The 15,954-nt window shown below is 39.6% G+C and overlaps 2 non-coding genes across 2 annotated transcripts; both read left to right on the top strand.

Moving 5' to 3' along the window:
• Nucleotides 1-7,748: 7,748 nt before the first annotated feature.
• LOC127117189 (small nucleolar RNA R71) lies at nucleotides 7,749-7,855 on the top strand. The gene has a single exon (XR_007801947.1). It is a non-coding gene; the product is annotated as a small nucleolar RNA R71 (small nucleolar RNA).
• Nucleotides 7,856-13,416: 5,561 nt separating this feature from the next.
• Nucleotides 13,417-13,523, top strand: LOC127117093 (small nucleolar RNA R71). Its single transcript, XR_007801853.1, has one exon. It is a non-coding gene; the product is annotated as a small nucleolar RNA R71 (small nucleolar RNA).
• Nucleotides 13,524-15,954: the final 2,431 nt, after the last annotated feature.

Raw genomic sequence — 15,954 nt, 5'->3', positions numbered from 1 at the left:
TTCATCTCGTACATCTGTACGTCTAGTGCACGGTAAAACAACAGACGGGATGGCTACACCATGAACCATAAGCATATAGCCTTCTTCTCTCCTCGAACGACACAATTTCATGTCTCTTAGAAATTTTAGGTTAATTGTGCAAGGAGGTAAGGGGTCTAGGGTAGCCATCTCATCGTTCAGGTTAAGCGCCCGAGCAATAGATGTAATCAATCCACCAAAAGAAATCGGTCCCGCTTTATTCAAAGTTAAAGTCATATGAGCAAGCATGAACGGGACCGAATTAATACGTCTATTTGTGAGGCTTCCTTGTAAAAATAGAAGCTCTCTAGCATTAACCTTATTTGGATTCTCCCGGCCAAAAATAGTGCATGCCAACAGATATCTAAAAACTCTGATGGCCGGGTTATGGATAGTTGAGGCAAGAACTCCTTCAAAAGAGTTTATGGAAGTATTTGATAGACGCTCCCAGAAGGAAAATACCTTAATAGACCATTCAGAATCCAAAGGGGCCTCACAAATAGCACCGTCCCCATGAGGGATTCCTAACAAGCTGGCTAGTTCGTCGGTACTGAATTGGTATTCAACAGCAAACATTCTAAATTTGACAGTACCAACTGTGCTAGCAGTGTTAGGGTTGACAATATAAATTAAGGAACTCAAAAATTCAATTGTCAACCGCTCATAGGTAGGTTCTTTATTGGAAAAGAAATTATGCAAACCTAAATTATCTAATAAATGAAATATGCTATGATAGATACCTAAAGTGTAGAGACAGTTTTCGTCAACATACCTTGTCAGGAGGATTTCCCGATTTTGCAACCGTTCAATAATTTTTCTTTGTCGATCCCCCGGTTTCCCTCCTCGAAGAATGAATCCGTTAAACTCCATTTGAAAATCTCTCGAAAAGTGATGAAGAAGATGAAGTGGTTTATGAAAAGGTTGGATTTTTACAAAATCCGACGGATGAAATCGAAAATGGAAATTGGAATAATGATTTGTGTGGTGTGGTGGTTAGAAAAGTATGAGCTTTTTGTGGGTTCAAGGATGTTTTTCCAAGGTGAAAAAATGGGTTTGGAAGGTTGTAAGTTGCAAAAATGGTGAAGAAAAGGGTTCTGCCCCGACCTTTTACAGACGCTGTGGCGGGCGCCACAGGGTCTATGGCGGGCGCCACAAGGAAAAATCTGGCTAGGCCGGATTTTGGTCCTTTGGCTTGGGCTTCTCTTGTCTTTTGGCTTTGAGGGGTCCGGATAGCATTTGTCTTGTGATTTTCCTAGTATCTTTGACTTGCATAATTTTATAAAGGTAAAAACAAAAAATAAAAATGAAACAAAAACAAAAACAAAAATTAAATATAAATAAATAAATAATTGAAAAATTAAAATGCAAATAAAATAAACATAGAACATATATAGATAAAAATAGAAATACTAATGTATAGATTTTAAATAATATTCCAAATGCGATAATATAAGATGAGTTATGTAAATACGAGAAATATAAAAAGGAGATAAAATAAGATTAAATGGTGAGATCATATAGTGAGGATGTCATCTTCCTGAGAGGAACCACGGAGCATGGCTACTTCTTGCTTGAGCTCTACGATCTCCTGATATAGACAGTCGGCTTCAGTAGCATGGATGAGATCAGACACTCCCATCTGTAAAGTGAGGTCTGCCACCTCCTGTCTAAGCGCTGCGATCTCTCTACGACACTCAGCAATCTGAGTGTGGATGTCGGGTGTCTGCAATGAAAGATTATTAGAGAAAATAGTGATTCTGGGAGATGGTGGTGTAGGCGTGTATTCAACAATGGGTGGTGATCTCGGTTCCTCGACGGTCTCTCCCTGGCCCTCCAGAGCATAACTCCAATTCGCTGGATCATGCACACTGGTCATAATAGGATTTGGCAATGTGAAATAGTGAATAGCCTCGCTGTCGACTAGCAGTCGGAACTGACATGGGTGGAAAGAGGCTCTCCTCATCAATCCTCTGGTCAAACAGAAATCGATGTCCATGGTAGTGTACCCACAGTAGGTCCGAAGATGTAACAACTTTTGAGACAGACCTAAAGCGACAGCAATCTGCGTGATGATTCCGCCAACATGGATGACTCCTTCGGTAGATCTGGAGATACCGCTGAGACTGTATAACAAGAATTTCCCACATGCGACTGGGCGAGACTGGGATGCACAAAATAATAGGAGGATCTCCTCTTCACTCAGTAGTGTCTTTGCATCCGGCTTTCCCAGGAAGGAATGTGCTAATATCATCTGAAAGTATTTGAAGGTTGAGTTATGTATGACATGAGACAGCTGCATAGATGGATCCTGGCATCCGCCACCTGAGATATCACTCCAAAACTTCTCAACCTCCTTACCCAGGAAATATCCCATAGGTGTCTCCGGGATAGCATCAGGAGTAGTCTGGAAGCCTAATAAGTCGCCGAACTCTTTTTGGCTGAAGGAGTACTCAACTCCGAAAAGCCTGAAAGCAGCATACCCATCTGGTCCAGAATATGGGTCATAGTCGAATGAACTCAGGAACTCCAAAGTCAGGTTCCTATATGTGTTACTCAAGTCATCAGCAAACTCATCCCAGTGAAGCTGGTGGCTAAGGAATCAGATACTCGACTCGATACCCAGTGCCTCCATACACTGATGATCAGGATAACGTGTGGGTGCCATAGGGCGCTGATACAAAGCAATGTAGCACTCCCTCTGAGCATTATCTCTATAGGCCATGTGCATGTCATCGAAATCCTGCATCCTGTAAAAGTTAAGAAAGTGATCCTGAAAATACAAACCATTCAAATCTTAGTCTCAATGCAAAATATGATAAAATAAAATAAAAATAAATAAATGCGAAAAAGTAAAATGAAAGAAAAACCATGGGTTGCCTCCCAAGCAGCGCTTGTTTAACGTCATTAGCTTGACGATTAGAATTGATACACCTGTAGTAGTAGGACTCAGTGGATCAATCAGGGTGTGGCTTGAGTAGTATGCTGGAATGTCTCATCCTTCGTAGAGCTTCAGTCTTTGTCCATTTACAATGAATGGACTACAGGTTTCGTTCTTGATTTCTACGACTCCGGATCTCAGAATCTTGGATACTTCGAAAGGACCAGTCCATCTTGAACGTAGCTTTCCAGGGAAGAGTCGTAACCTAGAGTTAAAAAGGAGAACATGATCGCCTATATTGAAGTTTTTCTTTACTATTCTTTTGTCGTGATAGGCTTTTGTCCTTTCTTTATATATTTTTGCATTCTCGTAGGCAGATTGCCTAAGTTCTTCTAATTTATGAATGTCTAGGGTACGCTTTTCTCCAGCGGCTAGGTATTCTAAATTCAAAGTTTTAATGGCCCAATAGGCCTTATGCTCTAATTCGAATGGTAAGTGACAGGATTTTCCATAAACTAGTTGATAAGGAGTAGTTCCTATAGGGGTTTTGAAAGCGGTTCTATAGGCCCATAATGCTTCTTGAAGCTTCTGAGACCAGTCTCTCCTAGAAATAGAAACAGTTTTCTCTAGGATTTGTTTTATCTCCCTATTAGATACTTCTACTTGGCCACTAGTCTGTGGGTGGTATGGTGTTGCTACTTTATGCCTAACTCCATATTTTCTTAAAAGTTTGTCAAATATTCTCGATATAAAGTGTGATCCTCCATCGCTTATGACTAAACATGGTGTTCCAAATCTAGGGAATATATAGTTTTAAAATAGTTTGATTACTACCCTAGTGTCGTTTGTGGGTGCAGCTATAGCTTCAATCCACTTAGACACATAGTCTACAGCTACTAAGATATGTCTGTTTCCTAAGGATGGTGGAAAAGGTCCCATGAAATCTATACCCCATACGTCAAAGAGTTCTACTTCCTGAATGTTTCTTAGAGGCATTTCATCACGCCTTGAAATGTTTCCAGTCCGTTGGCATCTATCACACTTGACAATGCAAGCCTAGGCATCACACCACATGGTGGGCCAGAATAGGCCAGCTTGAAGAATCTTGGCGTATGTCTTAGAGGTGCTCGCAAGTCCACCATAAGGTGCTGAATGACAATGCTCGATAATATTATTTACCTCTTCTTCTGGAACGCAACGGCGAAAAATGCCATCTTTACCCCTTTTGAAAAGGAGCGGTTCGTCCCAATAGAAGTTTCTCACATCGTGTAAGAATTTCTTCTTGCGGTGGTAATCAAGATCAGGGGGTACTATATCAGCAACTAGGTAATTACCGAAATCTGCATACAAGGGTACGTTACTTATTGCTAAAGAATTTTGGGGGTGCTCATAAGGATCTAGGTTATTATCTTTAATGGTTTCTACTCTAGCGATCAGTCTATCATAGGCAAAATCATCATTTATGGGTACTAGTTCAGGTTTTAGATGTTCTAACCTAGAAAGGTGATCGGCTACTACATTTTCAGTGCCTTTTTTGTCTCTTATGTCTAAATCAAACTCTTGTAGTAATAGAATCCATCGGAGTAACCTGGGCTTGGCATCTTTTTTACTTAATAGGTAACGAATGACAGCATGATCGGTGTAAACTATAATTTTTGTTCCTACTAGATAAGATCTAAATTTGTCTATAGCGAAAACTACAACGAGTAATTCTTTTTCAGTTGTTGCGTAGTTAAGTTGGGCAACATCTAGGGTTCTACTGGCATAATAAATGGCATGTAATTTTTTATCTTTCCTTTGTCCTAGAACGGCTCCAACTGCATATTCACTAGCATCGCACATTATCTGAAAAGGTTCTGACCAATCAGGTGGTTTCATAATGGGTGCAGATACTAATGCTTGCTTTAAAAGATTAAATGCGTCATTACATTTTTCATCGAAAATGAATTCAGCATCTTTCATTAAAAGTTCAGTTAAAGGTTTAGTTATTTTGGAGAAGTCTTTAATAAAACGCCGGTAGAATCCAGCGTGTCCAAGAAAGCTTCGGACTTCTCTGATGGTTTTTGGGGGTTTTAGGTTTTCTATAACTTCTATTTTAGCTTTATCTACCTCTATACCTTTTTCAGAAACTATATGTCCTAAAACTATTCCTTCGGTTACCATCAAATGACATTTTTCCCAGTTTAGCACGAGGTTCACCTCCACGCATCTCTCCAGGATTTTCTCAAGGTTAGCAAGATAATTATGGAAATCAAATCCGTAAACCGAGAAATCATCCATAAACACTTCCATGATACCATCTAGGTAATCTGAAAAGATTGACATCATGCAGCGTTGGAAAGTAGCTGGGGCATTACAGAGGCCGAACGACATTCGTCTGTAGGCAAAAGTTCCATAAGGGCATGTAAAGGTAGTTTTTTCTTGATCTTCGGGGTGGATAGGTATTTGGAAGAATCCAGAATATCCATCTAGATAGCAGAAGTAAGAGTGTCTGGCTAGAAGCTCCAACATCTGGTCTATAAATGGTAAAGGGAAATGATCATTCCTAGTTGCTTTATTTAATTTTCTATAATCTATACACATCCGCCATCCTCCTTCTAAACGTTTTGCTACATGTTCGCCTTTATCGTTTTTCACGACTGTGATGCCTCCCTTTTTAGGTACTACATGCACAAGGCTCACCCACTTACTATCCGAGATCTGATAGATTATACCTGCCTCAAGTAACTTAAGAACTTCCTTCTTAACAACATCACTCATTATAGGGTTTATTCTTCTCTGATGTTCCCTAGAGGGTTTTGAATCTTATTCTAGTGAAATCCAATGCATGCATACAGATGGGCTTATACCTTTCAGGTCAGAGATATTATATCCTAAGACTGAGGGATATCTTCGTAAAACGTCTGAAAGTTGGTTCGTTTCCTCTTGGCTCAAGGTAGCACTAACTATAACTGGATGGTTCATCTTTTCATCGAGGAACTCATATCTCAGGTTCTTAGGTAGTTCCTTAAATTCTAAGGTTAGTTTCTTAGGGCATGGCATAGGATCTGGGGTAAGGGATAAACATTCGTAAAGGTTATCATCGATGTAAGGTTTCTTAAAGTCATCATCTTCCCTTATGAGAGTTGATGGTAACTTAATTGTTTTTATAATTTCTTTTTGTTCTAATTCTCTAACACATTCATCAATGATATCTAAGGCATAACACGAATCTCCCATTACAGGTGCCATAAGAAATTTCGAAAGTATAAATTCTATTTTCTCGTCACCTACCTCAAATGTCAACTTTCCTTTCTTGACATCTATTATGGCTCCTGCAGTCGATAAGAATGGTCTACCTAGAAGGATTGGTATATCATTGTCCTCTTTGATGTCCATGACAACAAAATCAGTAGGGATAAATAACTGACCTATCCTAACAGGAACATCTTCTAAAATGCCTATCGGATACTTAACAGATCTATCAGCTAACTGAAGTGACATCTTAGTGGGCTGTAATTCTCCTAAGTTTAACCTCTCACAAACTGCTAAAGGCATTAGGCTCACACTAGCTCCTAAGTCTAGAAAAGCTTTTTCGATGACATGATTACCCAAAAGGCAAGGAATGGAGAAATTTCCAGTATCTTTATCTTTCTTTTCTAATTTGTCCTCGGAAATAGCATTACATTCCAAAGGCTTCGGATCGTCAAGTCTACGTTTGTTGGTAAGGATGTCTTTGAGAAAATTTGCATTAGAAGGTATTTGGGTGATGGCTTCTGTGAAAGGGATTTCTACATGAAGTTTTTCTATAACTTTAATAAATTTTTGATACTGTTTATTGATCTGGGTTTGTTTGAGTCTTTGCGGATATGGTATAGGTGGTTTATACGGCGGGGGTGGTACGTAAGTTTTGTCTTTAGGTTCTTCTCCTTTTTCTCGACCTTCCTAGTTTTCAGATTCCTCTGGTTCCTTTACTTCGTCTGTGGGTTTGGTACATTCCTTAGAAGTTTCGGGTTCACTCAATATAGGGTTTGGTGGCTCATCATAGGCGTTCCCACTTCGTAGGGTAATGGCATTGGCTTGTCCTCTCGGATTTTGTTGAGGTTGTCCAGGGAATTGTCCTCCAGGTGTAGTCTGAGGGGCTTGGTTTAAAGCTACCTGAGAGATCTGGGTTTCAAGCATCTTGGTATGAGTAACTATTTGGTCAACCTTGGTTCCTAACTGAGTAATCAATTCGTTAACATGAATGTTTTGGTTCATGAACTCCTTGTTTTGTTGGGTTTGAGCGGTGATAAAATTTTCCATAATTTTCTCAAGGCTCGGCTTTGGTGGCACAGGTTGCATAGGTTGATTTGATCTTGGGGCTTGATAACTAGGTCTCGGAGGTGCGTTATTTTGAATAGGGTTATTGTTTTTAAAGGAGAAGTTCGGGTGATTCCTCCATCCAGGGTTATAGGTATTCGAATATGGGTTCCCTTGGGTGTAGTTCACTTGCTCAGAGTGGGTTTCGTTTAATAGACTGCATTCTGCAGATTGGTGTCCTTTGGTTCCACATATCTCACAATCCGACGAAACTGCGGCTACAGTATTCGGGTTTATGCACATATGCTCGACTTTGAGGGCTAATGCGTCCATTTTAGCTTGCATCATGTCTATAGAGCTTAGTTCATGCACTCCTCCTTGGGCTTCCTTCTTCTCAACTGTCGCTCGTTCGACTCCCCATGATTGATGGTTTTGAGCCATATCTTCGATGAGGGCACTAGCTTCAGGATAAGGTTTGTTCATCAGAGCACTGCCTGCGGCAGCGTCGATGGTCATCTTTGTGTTGTAATGAAGTCCATTATAGAAGGTTTGAATGATTAACCAATTTTCTAAACCATGATGTGGGCATGCTCGTAACAACTCTTTATATCTCTCCCAAGCTTCGAACAACGATTCTCCTTGGTTTTGGGTAAATCTAGTTATATGGTTTCGAAGAACAGCGGTTTTACTCGGGGGAAAATATCTAGCAAGAAAAACTCTTCTAAGGTTATCCCAAGTCGTAATGGAATTAATCTTAAACGTATTGCCTCAGGAGAAGCTCCATTGGTTTTAAAAGTGTCTGCTAATTGAAGAAATATTTTTAAATGTTGGTTTGGGTTCTCAGTAGCGAGACCTGCGAATTGTCTCTGTTGCACTAGTTGTAACAGGGATGGTTTAAGTTCAAAATTATTAGCTGGGATGGTTGGGTTTACTATACTAGAACTAGGTTCTTCATTTGATGGTTGAGTGAAGTCCTTAAGAGGTCTTTGGTTTTGATCTTCGGCCATAACTCTCTTAATTCTATGAAAGAATAAACGAGCGCGAGCGTAACGTTCAGGTTCCGCCAGAGGGTATACTAAGCTTAAACTTCCGGTGCTGCGAGTTCTTCGCATTGATCGGCGGGAAATAGCCTAAGTCTAAACGATATAACAACATGGAAATGAAATTTGACGAAATTGGTCCCCGACAACGACGCCAAAAACTTGATGCGTGCTTTTCGCAAGTATACGAACGCGTCAGAGTAATATAAAAGATTATCGAATCCACAGAGACCAAGTGTCAATCTATCGTTATCTGTCGTTATGGTGTTTATCAAAGGCAATCAAAATAGGTGTTTTTTTAGAGTGTGCAATGAAAAGTAAAGTATTGAAATAAATTTAATTAATAAAGACAGGGTCGAAATGTAATTCACGTAATCAATTAATAATCCAAGTACTTGCTAGTAGAGCTACTTATGGGCAGTGTTTCATACTTTGAAAAGAACTAATTTAACAGGAACTGTCGCTTTCGCGTATTCAGAACCGAGTTGTACTCTCTAATCAAACCCTCTTATTGTCACTTATAAAAAGGCGCGCATTGCGTTAGAGTAGTAAACCTATTTTTAAGAAATATAGTATCTTGACTAAGTTGAAAAGTATTATAACCTGGATTTCTTAACCAAAAGAGGTTCTCACGAACCAGACTCTAAACTTATAAACGCGTCCGAAAATAGTTTTAAAATCTCTTTTCTTCTTAATGTTAAAATCTCCTAATGAACTAAACAAAGCGCTTTCGCTGTTTTTGAAATAGTTAAAAACAATTAAGTTTAAAAAGACGTTGGACGGCTTTCGATCTTACCCAACAGAGTTGAAGTGCTGGAAAACTTAAGTTGAAAGTTAAAATAGCCCTTAAGTGTTTCTACGAACAATTGTACGGATTACTGGTTTAATTATGATCCTTACATTCTAACCTTATAGATTTAGTTAGACATGGTAAAGTAAAAGTGCATTAAAATAAATAAAAGTAGTGCGAGTGCGGAAAGTAAATAAAAGTAGTGCGAGTGCGAGAAATAAATAAATTTAAAGCGAGTGCGAGGAAATAAATAAAAGTAAAGCGAGTGCGAGAAATAAATAAAAGTAAAGCGAGTGCGAGAAAATAAATAAAAGTAAAGCGAGTGCGGGAAAATAAATAAAGTAAAGTGAGTGCGAGGAAATAAATAAAAGTAAAGCGAGTGCGAGAAATAAATAAAGTAAAGCGAGTGCGGGAAAATAAATAAGATAAAGACAAGTAATAAAAACCTGCTCCAATCGGAGGGTTGAATAAATTGCAAAGCGGAAATGAAAATGGCGGCAGGATTAACTTCCTTCCAAAGTGCTCCAAACTCGATTACAGACTCTATCACAGACTCGATTACACAATTGTGGTAACACTCCAATGCGTAGCGATTACCACTTTATAAAAATGAATATATGCCCAAGTGAAACAAAGTTGCTCTGAGTTTTCCTCTGCTCTAAGTTTGGATGATTGTAAAAGTGAATTCGAGTTTCTATTTATAAGCAAGTAAAAAGATGGAAATGACTTGGATGCCCTTCAACTTGAAAATGGGAGGGAAACTATTTTCCTCTTGTGGCACCCGCCACAAGGCCATGGCGCCCGCCACAAGGCCAAAGTGAGGCGCCTTAGTGGAGGTAGTGGGGAACGTGGGAGTTGAGGGAAGTTGAGCTTGGACACGTCATGGAAGGGTCTATGGCGCCAGCCATGGGGTAGGCCACAAGAACAAAATGCTGAATTTTAAGGTTTTTGGCTCTTTTTCGCTCCTTTTCTCGATCGGGGATCCGATTAAAGTAAAAACCTGAAAACAAAGAAAAACATAGCAATAACACAACAAAATGATAATAAAACAACTAGAATGCATGTGAAATCGGAGTCGAAAATACGGTAAATTTTCGTGTTATCACTAGTCTGGAAAGATGGTCAACAACTATGTTTTCTGTTCCTTTTTTGTCTCTAATATCTAAGTCAAATTCTTGTAGCAAAAGGATCCATCTGAGTAATCTAGGCTTTGCATCCTTTTTGCTTAGAAGGTAATGGATAGCGGCATGGTCTGTATAGACTATAATCTTAGATCCGACGAGATAAGACCTAAATTTATCAATTGCAAAGACCACAGTTAGGAGTTCCTTCTCTGTTGTTGTATAATTTAGTTGAGCAACATCTAGGGTTCTATAGCGAAACAGCTCCTATAGCGAAATCGCTAGCATCACACATTATTTCGGAGGGTTTAGTCCAATCCGGAGTTTGTAAAATGGGTGCTGAAATTAGCGCTTGTTTTAACTGATTAAAGGCTTCGATACATTTTTCATCGAAAATGAATTCAATGTCTTTCATCAGAAGACCGGTCAGGGGTTTTGTTATTTTAGAGAAATCTTTGATGAAGCATCGGTAGAAACCGACGTGTCCAAGAAAACTTCAGACTTCTCTAACTGTCTTAGGAGGGTTAAGGTTTTCTATTACTTCTATCTTTGCTTTGTCGACCTCAATGCCTCTTTTAGATATTATATGTCCTAACACTATGCCTTCTTTAACCAAAAAGTGGCACTTCTCCCAGTTTAACACAAGGTTAACTTCTACGCATCTCTCTAGGATTCTCTCCAGATTAATGAGGCAATTCTCAAAGTCGAACCCATACATCGAGAAATCCTCCATAAATACTTCCATAATTCCGTCGAGATAATCCGCGAAGATTGACATCATACAAAGTTGGAAAGTAGCTGGCGCATTGTAGAGTCCAAACGGTATTCGTCTGTAAGCAAACGTTCTGTAAGGAAAGATGAAGGTTGTTTTCTCTTGATCCTCGGGGTGTATGGGTGTTTGGAAAAATCCAGAATATCCATCAAGATAACAAAAGTAAGAGTGTCTAGCAAGACGCTCAAGCATTTGATCTATGAATGGAAGGGGGAAATGGTCTTTCCTAGTTGCCTTATTGAGCTTCCTATAATCTATGAACATACGACATCCGCCTTCTATACGTTTAGCTACATGCTCTCCCTTCTCGTTCTGCACGACTGTGACGCCTCCCTTTTTGGGTACCACGTGTACAGGACTTACCCATTTACTATCGGAGATCTGATAGATTATACGAGCTTCTAGCAGTTTAAGGACTTCCTTCTTTACCACCTCACTCATTACAGGGTTGATTCTTCTCTGATGTTCTCTGGAAGGTTTTGAATCCTCCTCTAGCGAGATCCTGTGCATACACACGGATGGGCTTATACCTTTTAAATCAGAGATTTTGTATCCTAAGGCAGAGGGGTATCTTCGTAAAAACATTCAAGAGTCGGTTTGTCTCGTCTTGGTTTAAGGTGGCACTAACTATTACTGGGCGGTTCATTTCTTTATCCAATAACTCATATCTTAGGTTCTTGGTTAATTCCTTAAGTTCTTGAGCTGGCTTTTGAGAATTTGGTGAAAGGTCTGGAGTAAGATCCAAACATTCGTTAGTGTGAGGTTCTATTTTCTTTAGCTCGTCATCCTTTTCATTCGAGTTTGAAAATGGTTCGATCACAGGTTCTTCTTGATCAAATTCCCTTATGCATTCATCTATGATATCGATCGCGTAACATGTGTCTCCTATGATTGGTGCCATCAGGAACTTTGAAAGAATAAACTCTATCTTTTCATCCCCTACTTCGAAAGTTAATTTTCCTCTTTTAAGATCTATTATAGCCCCGGTTGTTGATAAAAATGGTCTACCTAAAAGGATAGGGATATCGTCGTCTTTCTTAATATCCATGACCATAAAGTCTGTTGGGATATAAAGTTGACCGACCCTAACTGGGATGTCTTCTAAAATGCCTACAGGGTACTTAACAGACCTATCGGCTAATTGGAGGGACATCTTAGTTGGTTGTAATTCTCCTAAGTTTAACCTTGTACATACAACTAAGGGAATTAAACTCACACTAGCGCCTAAGTTTAGGAAAGCTTTGTCGATCACATGACTCCCTAGAATGCAAGGTATAGAAAAACTTCCAGGGTCTTTCTCCTTCTTAGCAAGTTTATTCTCAGAAATAAAGTTGCATTCCAAGGGTTTGGGATCGTCAAGCCTACGCTTGTTGGTTAAGATCTCTTTGAGAAATTTGGCATAAAACGGAATTTGGGTGATGGTTTCGGTAAAAGGAATCTCTACATGAAGCTTCTCTATTACTTTTATAAATTTTTGATATTGGTTATTGATTTTGGTTTGTTTAAGTCTTTGCGGATATGGGATTGGTGGTTTGTACGGGGGTGGTGGTTTGTAAGTTTTATCCTTGGCTTCACCTTCTTGGTCGGCTTGTTTTTCGGGTTCCATCGGTTCCTCTTCTTGGTTGGTAGGTATATTTCCTTTAGAAGTTTTGGACTCGCTCATTGCTGGGTTATGAGGCCCTTCGTAAGCGGTCCCACTTCGTAATGAGATAGCGTTAGCTTGTCCTCGAGGGTTGAGTTGAGGTTGTCCAGGGAATTTCCCTCCAGGTGTAGTTTGTGGGGCTTGGTTTTGTGCTACTTGTGAGATCTGGGTTTCAAGCATCTTGTTGTGAGTGATTATCTGATCAACCTTGGTCCCTAATTGCGTTATCAGTTCGTTTACGTGAATGTTCTGGTTTAGGAATTCTTTATTTCGCTGAGTCTGGCCTGATATAAAGCTCTCTATGATCTTCTCAAGGTTAGGCTTCTGGGGCACAACTTGCATAGGTTGACTTGGTTTTTGGGCTTGATAACCTTGTGGTCTCTGAGGTGCATAATTTTGGATAGGGTTCTAGTTTTTATAGGAAAAATTCGGGTGATTCTTCCATCCAGGGTTGTAAGTGTTTGAAAATGGGTTACCTTGGGTGTAATTCGCTTGGTCGGTGTTCAGGTCGTTTAAAAGGTTACACTATGCTGATTCGTGTCCTTTAGATCCACAGAGTTCACACTCTGTGTGGACTACCGCTGCGGTGTTAGTGTTTGTAGACACATGTTTGACCTTAAGGGCTAAAGCGTCCATTTTCGCCTGCATCATGTCCATAGAGCTTATCTCATGTAATCCACCTTGGGTCTCCTTTTTCTCTATTGATGCTCGTTCAGTTCCCCATTGGTAATGGTTTTGGGCCATATCCTCAATTAGGTCACAAGCTTCAGGGTAAGGTTTGTTCATCAGCGTGCCACCTGCGACAGCGTCGATGCTCATTTTTGTTATATAATGGAGTCCATTGTAGAAGGTATGAACGATCAACCATTGTTCTATGCCATGGTGTGGGCAAACTCTTAACATCTCTTTATATCTCTCCCAGGCTTCAAAAAGTGATTCTCCTTGGTTTTGAGTAAATCTAGTTATTTGGTTTCGAAGAACAACAGTCTTACTGGGGGGAAAATATCTAGCAAGGAATACTCTCCTAAGGTCTTCCCAGGTGGTTATTGAATTATCTAGAAGTGAATCCAACCATGAACGTGCTCTATCCCTGAGAGAGAAAGGAAATAATATCAAACGAATCGCATCAGGTGAAGCGCCGTTGGATTTAAAAGTGTCGGCAAGTTGGATAAAGACCTTTAAATGTTGATTTAGGTTCTCAGTAGCGAGACCCGCGAATTGGTTCTGTTGCACTAATTGCAGTAAAGATGGTTTTAGTTCGAAATTGTTGGCAGGAATGAGGGGGTTTACTATACTCGAACTAGGTTCCTCTTCAGAGGGTTGGGCAAATTCCTTACGAGGTCTCCGGTCGCGATTCTCGGCCATAGCTTTCTTAATTCGGATGAGTAAGAGGCGTGTACGAGTGTAACGTTCGTGTTCCGCTAAAGGATCTACTAAATTTCTGGTACTACGGGTTCTTCGCATTTACCGGATGATAATGCCTTAGTCTAAACGGTGTAACAACAGGGTACGAATGGAGTAATCAATTTCAATATTTCATTAGGATCCATATTCATCGGCTTTCCCAGAAATACTAAAGTCCCAAAATTATTTTTGCAATAGCAAGTAGTGTTGGTATACCTATCTGCATAGATTCTACTTCTAACAAATCTCCTTAAAAACATGCTTAGAACCCACAAACCTTACTTATGGTTTCTAGCAAGCCCCGTATGAATTTGGAATTCTCCCCCTAACTTTCTGGACTCTTTAAACCTCAAATTGTTTACCACCAAAACCAGTCACCTAGACTTCCAAACCTATGGTGCATTTGCTCCACTAAGTATAGCCCTCAAATTCTCTCATCTTCTAACAAGTTTGTATCATTTCTTATGTAAGAATATTCCATTAATTTTTGTGTAGCTGTCATTTATTCTTCAACCAGACACTAGAAAATCTCTTTGGAATGACTTATCTAATCTTCAGTTAAATCTCCTTATTCCCTAGTGCTTCTTAGGCGACTTTGTAGGTGTTTAATTGGCTGCATTGTATGGTAAAACACAAATGTCTTGACTGATGTCATGACATGTATATGTAACTACATTGTAGTTACTGCAGGACTAGCTAACACAGGATTATTGAATGCTGTGACATTCATACCTGTCAACAGATACTAAGGAACAGAAGCTCTGTTAGAACTTAGTATTCACTTGCAGTCTGGTTATCAAGGAAGAACCAGACCTGGCATAAGGCCTACTGATTGAATGTCAAACTGGATGTTGTGACATTCATCATTGACAGCAGCTACTGAAGATTGGGCAGAGTGGTGTTCTGCTATACTTCAGCATATTAGTTAGTTTGTTCTTCAAGAGAATTACAGAACTAACCTAAGGCCAACTGTGTAAATGTTAAGTTGGACACTTTGACATTTACTAATGTAAGCTGGTACTGTAGTATGGTCATATTGATCATGTACAGGTCAGCAGATTTGTACAGTCTGTTTTCTGGGAAAACAGACTCAGCATATGGACCTTGATGTCAAGCTGAATGTCGTGACATTCATGCCTGACAGCATATGCTAAATTGTAGGTTGTTCAGTTTTCTGTTACAGCTTTCTCAGGCTATTCTTTAGGAAGTCAACAGCTTAGAGAAAATTCAGGAAATCAACAACCAAGCTACATTCAATGAACCTAACAAATAGCCTATTTGTTAGCAACCTAAATATTGAATTTGAGGGAACGTATGTGACCTAAAATTCAGGAAAATACAGGTGCAAAAGCCCAGGTGCTGCAATATAAAAAGGAAGGCATTCCTCCATTCAATTTCAGGGATTTTGAGGCGTGAAGATTTAGTGTGTCCATCTTACTTCACTGCTGTATTTTTGTGAGTCTAGAATTAGACGTATCTTGTAAGCCAAGTCATTATCAAATAGATGATTGCTTTGGCATAGGGTGTTCATTGAGTTGTAAGTGTTGTGTCACTCAAAGCTTTTAAGCGTGAGTGCTGTGTATCTTGGTTTAAGCTGTGAAGCATAACCAAGAGTTGTTTTTGAAGTGTGACTTCAAAGTGTTTTTAATATCACTGAGGTGATTGAGGGGGAGTGAGTAGGAACTCTGATCTTAGATTAAGATTGAAATTGCATTGGGTAGGGATTAAGTGATAAGTTGTAAACGGGTGAGTTTAGCTTTGAATTGATACTACTAATAGTGGATTTCCTCCCTGGCTTGGTAGCCCCCAGATGTAGGTCATGTTGGACTGAACTGGGTGAACAATTACTTGTGTTATTTACTGCACTTACAATTAAGTTCTGCATAATCCCTGTCTGTGCAGAATTGGATGTCATAACAACCAGTGTGACATCCAAAGTCTGATAACTAGAATTTCAATTGGCATCAGAGCAGGCACCCTGCCTGTGAAGTTCTGGGTGAGATCTAGG

The sequence above is a fragment of the Lathyrus oleraceus genome, chromosome 1, assembly GCF_024323335.1.
Source record: "Lathyrus oleraceus cultivar Zhongwan6 chromosome 1, CAAS_Psat_ZW6_1.0, whole genome shotgun sequence".
NCBI classification, from domain to species: Eukaryota; Viridiplantae; Streptophyta; class Magnoliopsida; order Fabales; family Fabaceae; genus Lathyrus; species Lathyrus oleraceus.
The sequence above is the reverse complement of the archived record's forward strand: the minus strand, read 5'-3'. Positions and strand labels throughout refer to the sequence as shown.